At 33.3% G+C, this 13,980-nt stretch overlaps 1 long non-coding RNA gene across 2 annotated transcripts in view; it reads left to right on the top strand.

Annotated features, from left to right (window-relative positions):
* Positions 1-13,432: 13,432 nt before the first annotated feature.
* Positions 13,433-13,980, top strand: part of LOC140441800 (uncharacterized) — a 120,572-nt gene continuing 120,024 nt past the window's right edge. For both annotated transcript variants that reach the window (XR_011951035.1, XR_011951034.1), the window contains exon 1: positions 13,433-13,593. This is a non-coding gene — a long non-coding RNA (uncharacterized lncRNA). The remainder of the gene's footprint in view (positions 13,594-13,980) is intronic.

Genomic DNA, 13,980 nt, shown 5'->3' with positions numbered 1-13,980 from the left:
ACCTTAGAAAGTGTTCAAAACACAGCTTTATGAATAGCTACAGGTGCGTTTCGAACGACATCAGTTGAAAGTTTACAATGCTTAACAGGAGAACCACCCCTAAGTTTACGATGCAAATACCTTTCTATCTCATATGCTTCTAAAATAGCTAGTAATAAAGAACACTCTACTTACACCAATACGTTTACAGATCGATTTCAAGACACTTTCTCTACAACAAGACTAGATCCACCATTTTACGAAAGAGTTAGAAGAAACCTTTATGACCTACATCTTGAATATCTTGAAATTTTCCCAACAAATTTCCTAACTTCTCCACCTTGGTTAATACCAATTCTCAAGATTAATACTAACCTTAGTATATATGAAAAACGTGAGACTATAACAGATCTAATCAAACAATCATTCTTAATAGAAACGGAAACTTATAAACATCACTATAAGATATACACCGGCGCCTCCAAATCTTCAGACGGTGTTGTTGCAGCCATCCTCACACCCAATACATCCTTAAAATTTAAATTCAATCCCATTACTTCGTCATACACTACGAGTTGTTTGCAATATTACAAGCACTTATCCACATAAAAGAGTCGAAACAGTCCCCGTCTCTCATAATAACCGATTCACTAAGCTCACTTCACATTATTAAACGTTTATTAACCAATAATCCAATTGCCTCACATATCAAATCAGAAATAGAGATTCTAAATAATAATAAGATCACTGTTGACTTCATGTTTGTTCCATCACATTCAGGCATACAAGGAAATGAAGAAGCAGATGAACTAGCCCGCCTAGCATCCTTTAGCCAGGACTCCATTCTTATTAATGAGGTTTCTTCAGATGACTTCAAGTCAGAAATAAAATATAAAGTGTTAAGTGCGTGGCAAAATAAGTGGAGTGCATCACAAAATAAACTTAAGGAAATCAAACAATTAGTGAAACCGTGGCTCCAACCCACAGCGAATAGAAACGACCAAGTAAGAATAACTCGTTTGAGACTAGGACACAGTAACTTTACACATAAACACCTCTTTACGCGAACTGTGCCGCCAATATGTGAAAATTGTCAAGTAACAATCTCCGTGAAGCATATACTAACTCAGTGCAAAACATATGAAGCAGCAAGAAAGAAGCACACTATCCCAAATAATATGAAAGAAGCCCTAGGAAAAAACATGAACATTAAAAACACAATAAGTTATCTTAAAGACTCAGGACTGTATCAATTATTGTAATTTATTTTTTAACTTTACCTGTATTATATTTTTTAGGTCGCTAATAACCCTAGTGGTTACAGCGTAAATAAATAAAAAAAAAAAAATAAAAAAAAAGATGTGTAATTTTACCTCAAAGGTTAAGCTTGTTAGTGGTAAGCAAAAAATCGAAAAAATTCGTTTTTTACACTAATTGTTAATAATTAAAAAAGATGCCGAAATATCTGCAGAAACAGATAGGTTTTCTTTATATAGGCCTATAATAACTAGCAAAATAGTCATATATCTGGATTTGTCACAGTCCCGAGAGAAATTTTTTGCTACTTGAATTTTTTATACATTTATACCACCAGTTTTTCTATAGGCGATAGAAATATGAAGGCAACTATAATAATTGTCTCCTTTGACCAGGACCATAAACAACAGCAGTTGTCCTTTTTATAATAAATCCTCAAACACCCTATTTATGAAATCTCCTACTTCAGACATCAAATTTAAATTTGTTTTTTCTGAAATACAAAACCAATTTATGCTGGAAAATTTTTATTATAAAAAACTGATTCATCACCCAATATCGAATGCAAATTTAATACGTACTTCCTTTCTTTTTTATCAGCATCATAATTGATTGAGCCTAATATTGCTTTATTTATTAGATATTGAACATCAATAACACGAATGTCTTTGATATTTAAATTTTAATTTAGTTATGGAAATATACCAATATGCTATATTCTTTAGAAATGAACCGATGCACATCCTTTGGAAAACATAGCTTGGGATTCGTTGAAATTCATTGACTTTTTTAATTCCATTTGCATCGAAATTCCAATACTTCATTACCAACGAGAACTTCGTAATAAAAAGGTTGTGCAGTGAGTTTTTATTTGACATTAATAGTAATAGAGTAAATGCGTATAAGACTACGCACTTAATATTAAAAGTGCAACAGTTTTTTGTTTTTACGAAAATGGACTATTTATCATTCCTCACATTGTTAATCAACCATTTAAAAAGATGTTTTAGAATAGTTTTAAACCATGTTTGTATTCAAATAAGAAATATTTAATTTTGTTTGCTAAGCTGCGAATGCGTACTCTTATACACAAATTTTTTTTTTATTAGAAAAAGATGTCGCATCCACCAAAAGGTTATTAGCGACGGAACAAAATATAAATAACATAGTTAAACACCTACAGATTATACAAAATGTTTATGGATCTGAGATAATTCACTATATTGTCACAGGAACAGTTTTGACCTAGAACCTGTGGTAGAGCGTTTGGGATCTTGTAGCGCTGTCTTTCTTGGTCATATTTACTACAAATTGTTAAAAAGTATTCGACTGTTAATCGGACGGTACACTGATCTCATATAGGTGGATTTTTCTTTGTGAAAAGGTAGGAGTGCGTTAATCTGGTATGTCCTAGACGTAAACGCGCAACCGCAATTTGTTCTCGTCTATTGCGCGACGATGGAAACCACTGAGACACATTATTTTTGATTTTATTTAAATTGGAATTAGTTTGAGACCACTCATTTCGCCACAAACACAACACTTTATTTTTTAAATAAGCTTTTAAGTCACTGGAAATACACTTGTCTATAGGCTCCGACAAATCACTTAAAATTGCCTTTCGTGCAATCATGTCAGCTTCTTCATTTCCTGTTATTCCGACGTGTGAGGGAACCCATAAAAATTGGACGCTTCTTCCATGTTCATGAGCTTGGGAAAGCTAGTATTTTATCAACTTTTCAAAAAGATGGTTCGGAAAAATGTGTTTTAATGAATTTTGACAGATAAAAGAAGCTGTAGCATAGGGAGACGATGGAAGAATCCATCAATGTTCCATTGAAGTATCGAGTTTAATGTTGTTAACAGATTCGGAGTTAGATGATACTGAACGATTGTCTACCGAAGAGTCACTATCTAAGTCAGAAATCTCTTTCCCTAAGTGGTTGTGTAGTTTCTTTTGAAGTTTTGTAAACTTGCTTTTTGTAGATCTATCATTTGCATATTGATAGCTGCTTTGTAAAAGATGGAGTAAACCAGCCATATCAGTTGTAAATTCTTTAACGACGCTAATAGTGTCGGGGGAGCCTTGGACATTATCAATCAGTGTAGTATACTTGTTGAAGCTGTTTGATTTGGTACTTCATTGTTTGACTCGATATGAGTTGATTTCGTTACTGAACTGTTTTTACATTGGGATGATATGTGTCCTGTATTTTTCAAATAAAGCAGGTGAGTGTACTTTGTGACAAAAATATGCGGTAAGGTGTTTGGTCGAAATTTATTAGAATAGAATCTGGAACTGGTGATGTTATAGGGCTTATATAAACTTGCCTCCGAAAGCTCAATATGTGACTATATTCGGGAAGAGTAGAGCTAATTTTTAGAAATGTTATTGGGGAAATAAGCTTTAAACCGATATTCTGTAATTCTTCAACTAATACTTGATGAGGAATTGACGGGCAGACTCCAGACAAGACTAGTCTTTCTGCTGGAGAGACAAGTCTTCGTGCTGTTACAACTTCGCCGAGTACTTCTATAGAGCCATGTTGTGTCATGAAGTTATCTACTACGGTTTTGTTTGCCAAATACATGCAGATTCTATTATGAGATAATCTAGATAAAAAAATAATATTTTTTGGGTTGATGATTGTACCCAAAGGAATGAGATAATCCTGCAGTTTAGCATTATCGGTACAACTAAATACAATTGCTTGGTTCTTACTCGGAAAAGAATGTGAAGCGGCTGAAGCATAACTGTTTGTGATATTCGAACGTTGATTTACTGGACTGGTTAGATCGGAAGGTGTGTTTACATTGTGTGAAGTCATTTTAAGCTGCGGTGGCGAAGGCCTTACTCCGACTCTGGTAAATGAAAAACTACATATAAGCTACTTAAAGCAGCTAACCTCACAAAATGATTGTACGGTAGTGTATATTTATTAATTGACGTTTTCTTTTCACAATAATAAAATAATAATTACGTATAGATGACTTACGTAGTAGTATCTAGTAGATAAACACTTTAATTTTAAAAAACTATTTAATAAAACCACTTGTTTTTATTAAAAACTAGGAGTACGCTATCAGTACAAGTTAACCGTACCTTGCCAGGGCCGGTCTCCCTAAGAAATATTTAATTTTGTTTGCTAAGCTGCTAATGCGTACTCTTATACACAAATTTGTTTCTATCTGTTTAAGAGTATATCTATATGTTTAAGAGTACGCATATTACTGAAGTGTACAAAAATATTAAGACATTCCAAAAATCAAACTTTATTTCTAAAATAAACGCAACACAAATACATAACAAAAGAAATATGAAAAGTATGTTCTAGAACTCATTTTTATTTTATCTTTAAATCCATTGCGAATCCTCACAGTTAAAACACATGAAGTCTCCTGTTACGTAAGTCGTACAAGATTCGTGCCACCAATTCTTGCATTGAAAGCACATGATCCAGTCTTCAACAGAATTTGAATATAATTCATTATATCCTGGGCACGTTACATGAGGATCACTTTCTTTATTCCGTTCTTGAACTTTACGCAATGATTTACTACAACTAGGCACTAATTTTCTTTTTATTCGTTCCGTCTTCTTTTTTTTGTTCTACTTCTTTGGTTTTTTCCAAATTCTCAAGTTCTTTTGTATATGGGCTACTGGAAAGTATTTCGGACTTTTGAGATTTTGTTTTGCGTCGATTAGGCTTTTCTTTAATTTTGGTTAATGGTAAAATCTCTGCCGCTGACACTGACATATTTAAGCTATTAGTGCTAGTTTGTGATAGTATTAATACACCATGTTCGCATTGGATATCAAGATTAGCCACATCGAGAGGCTGCTTTAAAGAAGGTATTACTTCAGATGGTATTGGAAGCTGAAGTCCATTATTTTCTTCTTCTACACGGACTCCATTTGAAGTATTATCCACTACCGCGCTTACTGGATTGTCCAAAGGTACGTCGGTAACATAGGAGGGGGCAAAATCCATGTTATGAAACTGATCAGGTTTAAACGGATATATTCTCGATGCTTTAAAAGAATTTTCGGCCTTCTGAATAGTTGCTACAGAACCATAAGCAGTACTAAATAATTCAGCAACTTGAAATTGTGTAATTACTTTACCTGAATTACTTACCGTCCACTTGTCACATTCCCTACTGTAGGTTTTTTTAAAGGACCAAAAAAACCAATATCCAGTGGCTGTATGCATGCTCAATGTGATTCTGTCGGCAATATTTTATAGCTTGCAGGTCACGATGAGAGCTGTGATTGTCGAGAATTAAAAGAACTTTGTTTTCAGCACTGGGTTTCGCAAACTTATTAAAATGGATTAACCACTTACAAAAAAGATCCGTGTTGATATATCCAGATTCAGAAATTAATTTCAGAGTTTCACATGGTGCATTTAAAAACAGATCTTCCTTCATTCTTCTTCTGGGGAATATGAGTGCTGGAGGAATATAGTTACCTGTGAAGTTCATACAACATACAGCCGTTACAAGTTATCCACGATCTGCACTAGCTACCTTCCCTACAAGTTTCTTTCCCTTGCTCGCTAATGTCTTGGGTAACTTATTAGGCACGGTTAATAAACCCGATTCATCCATGTTATATATTGAACTTGGAGAGTATTGCCTTAGTTCATAAAGATTTTTAAGGTTAACGTAAAATCTTGTTACTTCATTTTTATTAAAACCCATAATTCGGGCCATCGAACATTTTTCTGGCTGTCGAAGCGCAATTTTGTTCCGCTGACAACATCCTCTTACCCATGACTCATCAGCCATTTGTAGATTTCTATTAAATTAAAACGGTGGGAAAGATTATTAAATTCAGCAAATTTATACGCTGCTATTTGCAATTTTTTTTCTGTAATTCCATAAAACATCTGATCTAGTTCTCGTACATGTTGTGCTAATTCGGCTTCTAGGTCGCTTGGAATATCGCTTTGAAATCGCCCCAATGATTTTGGTACATTTCCACACTTTAATGTTTTTCCAAATGTGGCCTCATTTATTCCCATATCATTCGCTACACTTCTTTTACTACATCATGCTTCTAATTTTTGCTGTATTTCTCGTAAGTTTTCTTCAGTAAAAATTAACTTTCTATCAGTTTTTCGCTTATACCGACTCATTATGAATTTAAAATCTGAAAATAAAAAGAAAACTTAAAACAAATAAAAAATTGTTTGAGAGTACCCAACTGTGTATAAGAGTTCGCATTGCGTAATGTCACATTATTTAAAAAAGTTGTTAGAGGTAAACAACACTATGTCCAACTACACATTTTTAAAAAATTTTAAATAATGAACGGTAAACCTCAGGTATATAACACTTCATGGAATGAAAAAGGATTATACACACCACAATAATAATATATTAATCTTGGTAAAAATATAAGAAATATTTGAGTATTTACTGATTACAAATTTAAAAATTTTTAAAACTGCTCTCCTGAAAATGTAAGAAAATGGACATAGTGTCCTTTACCTCCGAGGTACCGATATTTTAAAAACAAAATTTAATACGAAAGTTTAATATAGCCCACATAATATATTTGTACGATTATCTAAACACAAAACACTTTTTTACTAAGTTTCCAAGTGCCTATCCACCAATATCCAAACATACCAGCCTCTAACTTCCTTTCCTATAAAAAGCTTTGTTTCCGCTTGGTAAACATTCAATCTAAAGCGTAATTCAACACGTAAGAACTAAATATACTTGGGAAACTCTACAAAACTAATCAACCTTAACAATTAACTCATTTTGTCTATTTTTCAATGATCAATAATTCAGTATGTTTAAAATCCCCGCTTGCAGCCAGCTAAACTCCTACGCACGATCAATTCCGACTAGCGACGGAACCGCGGAACAGTTTCTGCGACAGCGTTGCCGCATTTTTTCAAATATCTTATAAATCTGAACTAATTTTTGTAAGTATGTAATTATTATAAATACAGCCAGAATACGATATCAGCTCCTTAATTTATTTACACCAAACATTTTAATTTGTACGTAAAAAGTAAATGATAATTTAATGTTTCAATATACACAAGAGAGTCTATTAATGTTAAAAATTAAATAAATCTGCACATTATAATAATTGATGTATTTTATTTGAACCAAAAATATTCCACTTTAGTAATGGATTCGATGCTTTACCTCTAAAATACAGATATACAGTAAACTTAATTTAAGCGAATGTAAAGAAACAACTAATTTAACTAATATTGGCTGAAAATGTGATCAACTAGGGAAACAGATACATTGAGTGGCCTAATCAATCTCATTGTGAAAAGAAAAGAACATAAAATGGGAGAACTAAATGTCCTAAATGCAATATACACAAATTTAATAGGGCCCCTATATCTTTTAAAACAAAAGGTATATTAAAATTAAGGATGATAAAATCAGAAATAGGTCTGACATTTAAGCTTTAGGGAGATGTAATAATTATCAAGCAAGAAATTCAAATATATATTTGTATATAATCTTCTTCTTCTAATGGCGCTACAACCCTTTGTGAGTCTTGGCCTGCTTAACAATGTTCTTCCATTCTGCCCTGTCGGATACTTTCCTTCGCCACTGCCTGATGTTCATGGTTTTAAGATCCCTCTCTACGTCGTCTATCCATCTTTTAAGGGGCCTTCCTTCTGTTTCCTTGGGGCTTCCATCTTTGGACTACTTTTACAGCTCGATTATCTGGCATTATTTCTAGGTGACCAAGCCAGTTTGTCTTTGTGACTTTCCAAATCTAACAATATCTGCGCTCTGCATTAGTTCATCCAGCTCGTGGTTCATTTTAATTCTTCACGAACCATCGTTGCATTGGGTTGTTCCAAATATCTTCCTTAGTATTTTGCGCTCAAATATTCTCAGTTGATTTTCAGTTGATTTTTATATTTGTATATAATACACATACGAAATATAGCTAAATAAAAGTGTTCAGATGAAACCAAGATAATAAAATACTGTATTAGTTATCAGACTTATTGTGATCTGTAATGCAGAAACTAGACTATTAACGCAAAAAACCAACCAAAATGCACAAAGAATGAACACAATGAAGGAGATGGTCTGACTCTTTCTCTAAAGGAGTGAAGGCATGACATAATCACAAAATGAGTAGTTATATGGGAATCAAACATTCAATTTGCCCGAAATCAAAAAGTAAGAGGTACTAAAGGACTTTAGGGTAAAAAGCTCGTGATGCGATTCGAAATCTAAGTTTATAAGTCACACTCTAGATATTTATGTTATATGTTGTTGGCTATTTGGCTAAACAAATAATGTTTAAACAAATTAAAGTCATTTGGGATGTGAGGATAGCAGAGGATGAAAAATATACTTTGACTAACTAACTAAGTGACTTACCAGAAAGTATGTCAAACGATGAAAAAACAAAAAAAAAAAAACGTAGCATTAACAAAAACGATTATAATACAATTATAATTGTGTTGAGTGTGACTCGGTCAGACAGGGAGATCACTGAGAGGGCGTCTTACGATACTCAGCAGTGATATCAACTTATCTAAGCATACTTGTGCCCTTGCCCAGCATGCTATTAACACTAAACACAAAGTGGACTTTAATGAATTTAAAAATCTTGGCAATGAACGCAATCTTGTTAAAATGCAGTTTTTGGAAATGTGTTCAATACTTAAACACCCTAAAGCTGTCAATAAGAGAACGGACATTAGTAATTTGAGCCAAATTTATCATGCATTAATATTGCAGAATTAGGTTTACTTAAAAATTACTCCTAAGGTGTATGTTTTATCATATTTTCATATTAAATAATTTCAAATAAAAATAAAATAAAATAATATTTTCTTACTTTATTTAACTTAGATTCAATAAAATTAAATTTTATTGATTATTTTGTCAATGTTACATCCATCGTGAACTGGATACTAGGATATATATCATTCAGATAGGTTTGAAAAGACATCAAAGCATCCCTGCCATGGTGCCAAATGACGAATGTATCGTCAACATATCGTAGCCAACATGTAGGCTTGAGCGTTGATGTGGATAGTGCTTGAGTCTCGAAGTCTTCCATAAAGATATTGGCAATTACTGGAGATAAAGGGGAGCCCATTGGGACACCATTTATTTGTCTGTAGAATTGATTTTGGAAGATGAAATAGGTGTTGGACATACAATGTTTAATGAGAGATAACTGGTCTTGTTGGATGCTGTATTTAGTTATCAGAATGTTTAGAGTTTCATCTAAAGGAATGTTTGTAAAGAGTGAGACAATATCGAAACTTACTAGAATGTCTGACAATGATATAGGGTATTGTTTAAGAAGTTCGATGAAATGAAAAGAGTTTTTGACGAAGGATGAAGCATTTTCGGCGAAGGAATGTAGAATTTTGGCCAAATACTTGGCCAATGGGACGTAGAGGAATATCGGGTTTGTGAATTTTGGGAAGGCCATATATTCAGGGTGTTCTTAAACACGTTTCACGAGGAATTAGCGAGGAATTAGAGATTGTTTGATGTCAACAGGAACAGAGGTTTTATTAATAATAGCTTTTGTTGTTTTCTCTAGATAGGTTGTTGGATTATTAGGAATTGGTTTGTAGTCTAAAGTATTAACAAGATTTGAGAGTTTATTGATGTAAGAAGAAGTGTTTAGGATGACGGTGGCATTTTCTTTATCGACGGGAAGAATGACTAGATTTGGATTTGAGCAAAGTTCTTGCAGGGCTTTTTTCTCAGATTGGCTAATGTTCTGAGTAGGAGGCTTTGAGTTTCTAAGAACTCTAGAGATGTCTTGTCTGGTTGTTTCAGCATCTTCGGAAGAAAAACTGGAGATGGCTTCTTCAGTTTGACAGATGATTGTCTCAATTGGAATGTGACTTGGGGTGACAGAGTAATTGAAACCTTTTGCTAAAGCTTGAGTGACAATGGTAGAAATAGGGGTATCAGGAAAGTTATGGACCACTGAAGTGGGTTCCAACGTTGAGGTTTTGGGATTTGTTCGGAAAGGAGATGCAAAAATTTGCGCTTCTGAGTTTCACTCTTAGATTCGAAAGTGTTTAGGGCTGATTGTATATCGATACGGTCGAAACTGTCCCATAATATAGGATGTACATTGAAAGAATGAAAGAATAAAATGTATTATGCTACCATAATACATTTTACAACGTTAGGTTTCCCAAATATATATATTCTTCTTTTAACGTTCAAGCAGTTCTTGGTTATTCTGTGTAAGTAGCCACGTTTTTCCTCCATATATTGTTGCTGGTCTTATTAGTGTTTTCTAGACAGTCACCTTAATTTTTCTGACTAGTTTTGAGGTCATTTGTCTTCTTATTTATTGGCAAGTACTATTCTTCTTTTAAATTCTTCGCTGATGTTATATTTAGTCAACAGCGAGCCTAGGTATACGAAGATATTTACACCTTCCAGTTTTTAATCTTTAATTATTATTATTCTAGAACAAGTGACAAAATTAGGGATAACAATAACAAGAGCAACTTTGCTGAAGATAAGAAATAAGAAACTTTAAAAACACAAATGATACGTGTAATCTGTCTTGTTGTATGGAGGTCGGTACAATAAACCACCTGCAAATTTTTTGTGTTTACCTATTTTTGGTACTTAATGAAATCTTTGCCTGTTTTTTTTGGAAAAATTCTAACCTGCAATTTAGAAATTTATAATATTGGATGTAGAATTATTCTGATTATTGGATATTCAATATAAGGAACTTTTTTATGTATCGATATTAAAGAACGGTTTTGTTACAGAATGTTCCCTAAAAAAGAAAGCAATGGAATAAAGTAAATATTGCCTCTGCAATTTCGGTATATTGAATAAGGAGATGAGATATTTGAAAGCGGTGAAAGCATACGATGTACCGAAAGTTACATTAGAACTTTATTGTAAGAAAGAAAATCCACTAGGATGCCTCGAAAAATCAACTCTAGGTCATAAACCAGTGGTTCCCGAAGCATCAGAAAAATAATTGGTTGCACACTGCTTGGAATTTGAAAGCAGGTTTTATAGTTGACGGTCAACATATATTTCCCGTTTAGCTTTTCAATGGACTTTGGCCAACAATTTGCCACATCCATGGTCTAAAGCGAAGGCTACTGCAGGATAAAGTGGCTAAGGAATTGTTTAAGTTTAACAAGAATATTTCTTCTCGAACGCCACAAGGTGTATCTTCGGCTAGAATCAAAGGATTTACTTAAAAAAATCTTAAAAAATTACATTTCCCCAATAATGATCTTTCCGAGAAACAAATTTAAAGCAGAGCTGATGGTGGAGCACCTTCTGGAACAATTGGAAGATGTCATCCTTCTGGGTGGATTAAATCCTCCTTATTTACGCAGTGGATGGATAATTTTATTTCCTATACTAGGTCATTAGCCGAAGATTCTGTCATTTTAATTTTAGACGTACACTATGCGCACACAAGAAACTTGGATATTATTAATAAGACTCGAGAAGATATTATCATTGTAATATGCCTACCTTCATGTAGCGAGAATGCACGACTCACGATGGACGAGCAGAAATACAAATTGGAGGCCAAAAACAAACAAACGTAGAAGAAGAAGATCTCATATATGTTGGGCTGACGACATCAGGCGTATTACCAAAAATTGGGAACAAAGAGCATAAAATCGTAAAGAATGGAGGAGTTAAGAGAGGTCTATGTCCAGCAGTGGAAGTATTAAATGAAGGCTGGATGGTGATGATGATAATGATGATGATACCTACCTCCACATGTCAACTCATAACATACAACCTTTAGATGTAGCGTTTATGGAACCTTTAAAGACATATTATTGCCAACGTATCGAAAACTGGCTAAGAAAGATTTGGAAAAGCATATTCAAGGACAGCATCAATGGAAATTTCTTTGCATGGTTTTCGAAAATGTGGCATTATGTCACTTAATAGAGATTTATTTTATGACCAACATTTTGCAATCCCTGATATTAAAAACTTCGCTTGTTGATAAGAATTGTAACAATGAAAATAAATCTCTGAATAATATTGAGAAACCAAAACCAATTATCATTCTACAATACATTTCTGTACAACCTGGTGGAATTACTACCACGGTTGATAAAACAAACTTTGTAAAACCAACTGACCTAATGCCTTTGCCTGCTTTACCTGGTCAATCAGGAATTAAACGAAAAAACTCTGGTGCAGGTGCTTTAATTACTGGATCACCTAATAAAAAAAGCTCTTGAAGAAACACAATCGCCTAAAACTGCAAGTCAGGTTAAGAAAGTGGTAACATTTGACTCTAATGCATGTAAAGAATTAAAAAAAAAATGAAAGAAACCATAAACGCTCTCATTAATGTAAGCAAAGAACTAAAGCAGAAAATTAAATCCAAAAATAAAAGGAAAATAAAAGTTGTTTCTTCATATTCATCAGAGTCTGAGCAAGAAATACAATTTGTTGATTCCAAAAATGACGTGGATCAAGAAGAAGAGGGTATGGAATGTATGAGTGCTTTGAATTTTTTTCTTCCGACAAAGCTGGGAAATAATGAATACGCTGCTGTAAATGCTATAGATGGTGTCATGAAGCTTGCGGTGGAGCTAAAGGCAACAATAATTTCATTTGCTAATTTTTTATGGATGGATAGTAGGTATTTACCTTTTTTTAATTATTTTTGTACTTTTTAGGATAACAAATAACATTTGCTAAAATAAAAGTTATATTTTGTAATACCAAAATAACAAATAAATTGTTTACATTATACATGTACATAAAAAATGTGTTTCCCTGATATCAGATACCCTATCCAATATTAAGCGACTATTTTGTAAACATTTTATTATCGACTAAAGGTATCTTCTTATCTCACTCCTACTAATACACAATACATAGTTATACCAGAAAATTACTAAGAACAAAACAAAATTAAAAATTATTTTTTTTGTGAAAAGTAGCGGATGAAAAAAATTTATCCATTAGGCGACTGTCCTCTACCCCTTTTTTGTATTGTAGTTACTATAAACGATTAGATCAAAGAATTTAAGTAGTAGTTAAATTGTATGGAAGCTATTTTAACAATGTATTACACGATTTCATAGAAATATAAATACAATATTTTGTTGTTAAAATAAAATATTCATTTTAATAATATTTTTAAAGACCAATATGACACTTGGCAACGACGCATTGTTTTCTGTCAGCTGCTTGCTTCAACAGCGGTGCAACGTTGTGCTTGCTTAGTAAACTTTAAGTTTGAAATTTTAATTTGTTTATGTGTCTTGTAAATCGTGTGTTGTGTCTATTTTAACGGATCGTATTTGCAATGTGCCGTTTTTAGTCCTGGAACACCGAGTCATAAACTGTTTGTAGGTAAGTGTGAAAAATGTAAATGTCTACCGAAACAGGTTAGGTCAATTTAGGGTTAATACACCCTGCTGGCACGCCCGTTTTCTATTGTATACATTGATGACAGATATTTTGGGTGTAGTTTCGCACGTGGCTTTTGTCTGACTAATGTGATCATCTGTTAAGTGATTCATGTTTTGTGGTTTTATCTGCTAGAGACGGGGATCCTATCCTATGCGTCGGCTCTACGAAGATGTACGATTTCACACTCGGTTACCGATTGGGGGAATTTTATTCTGAGTTCAAAAATGTGTTGAGATTGAGAATGAGAATGTTGAGATTTTCAAATTCAGTATCAGTATGAGACATACCGATAAAAAACAATATTAATCTGGTATCAGCTGTATCAAT

Source organism: Diabrotica undecimpunctata, chromosome 5 (genome assembly GCF_040954645.1).
Source record: "Diabrotica undecimpunctata isolate CICGRU chromosome 5, icDiaUnde3, whole genome shotgun sequence".
Taxonomy (NCBI): domain Eukaryota; kingdom Metazoa; phylum Arthropoda; class Insecta; order Coleoptera; family Chrysomelidae; genus Diabrotica; species Diabrotica undecimpunctata.
The sequence above is the reverse complement of the archived record's forward strand: the minus strand, read 5'-3'. Positions and strand labels throughout refer to the sequence as shown.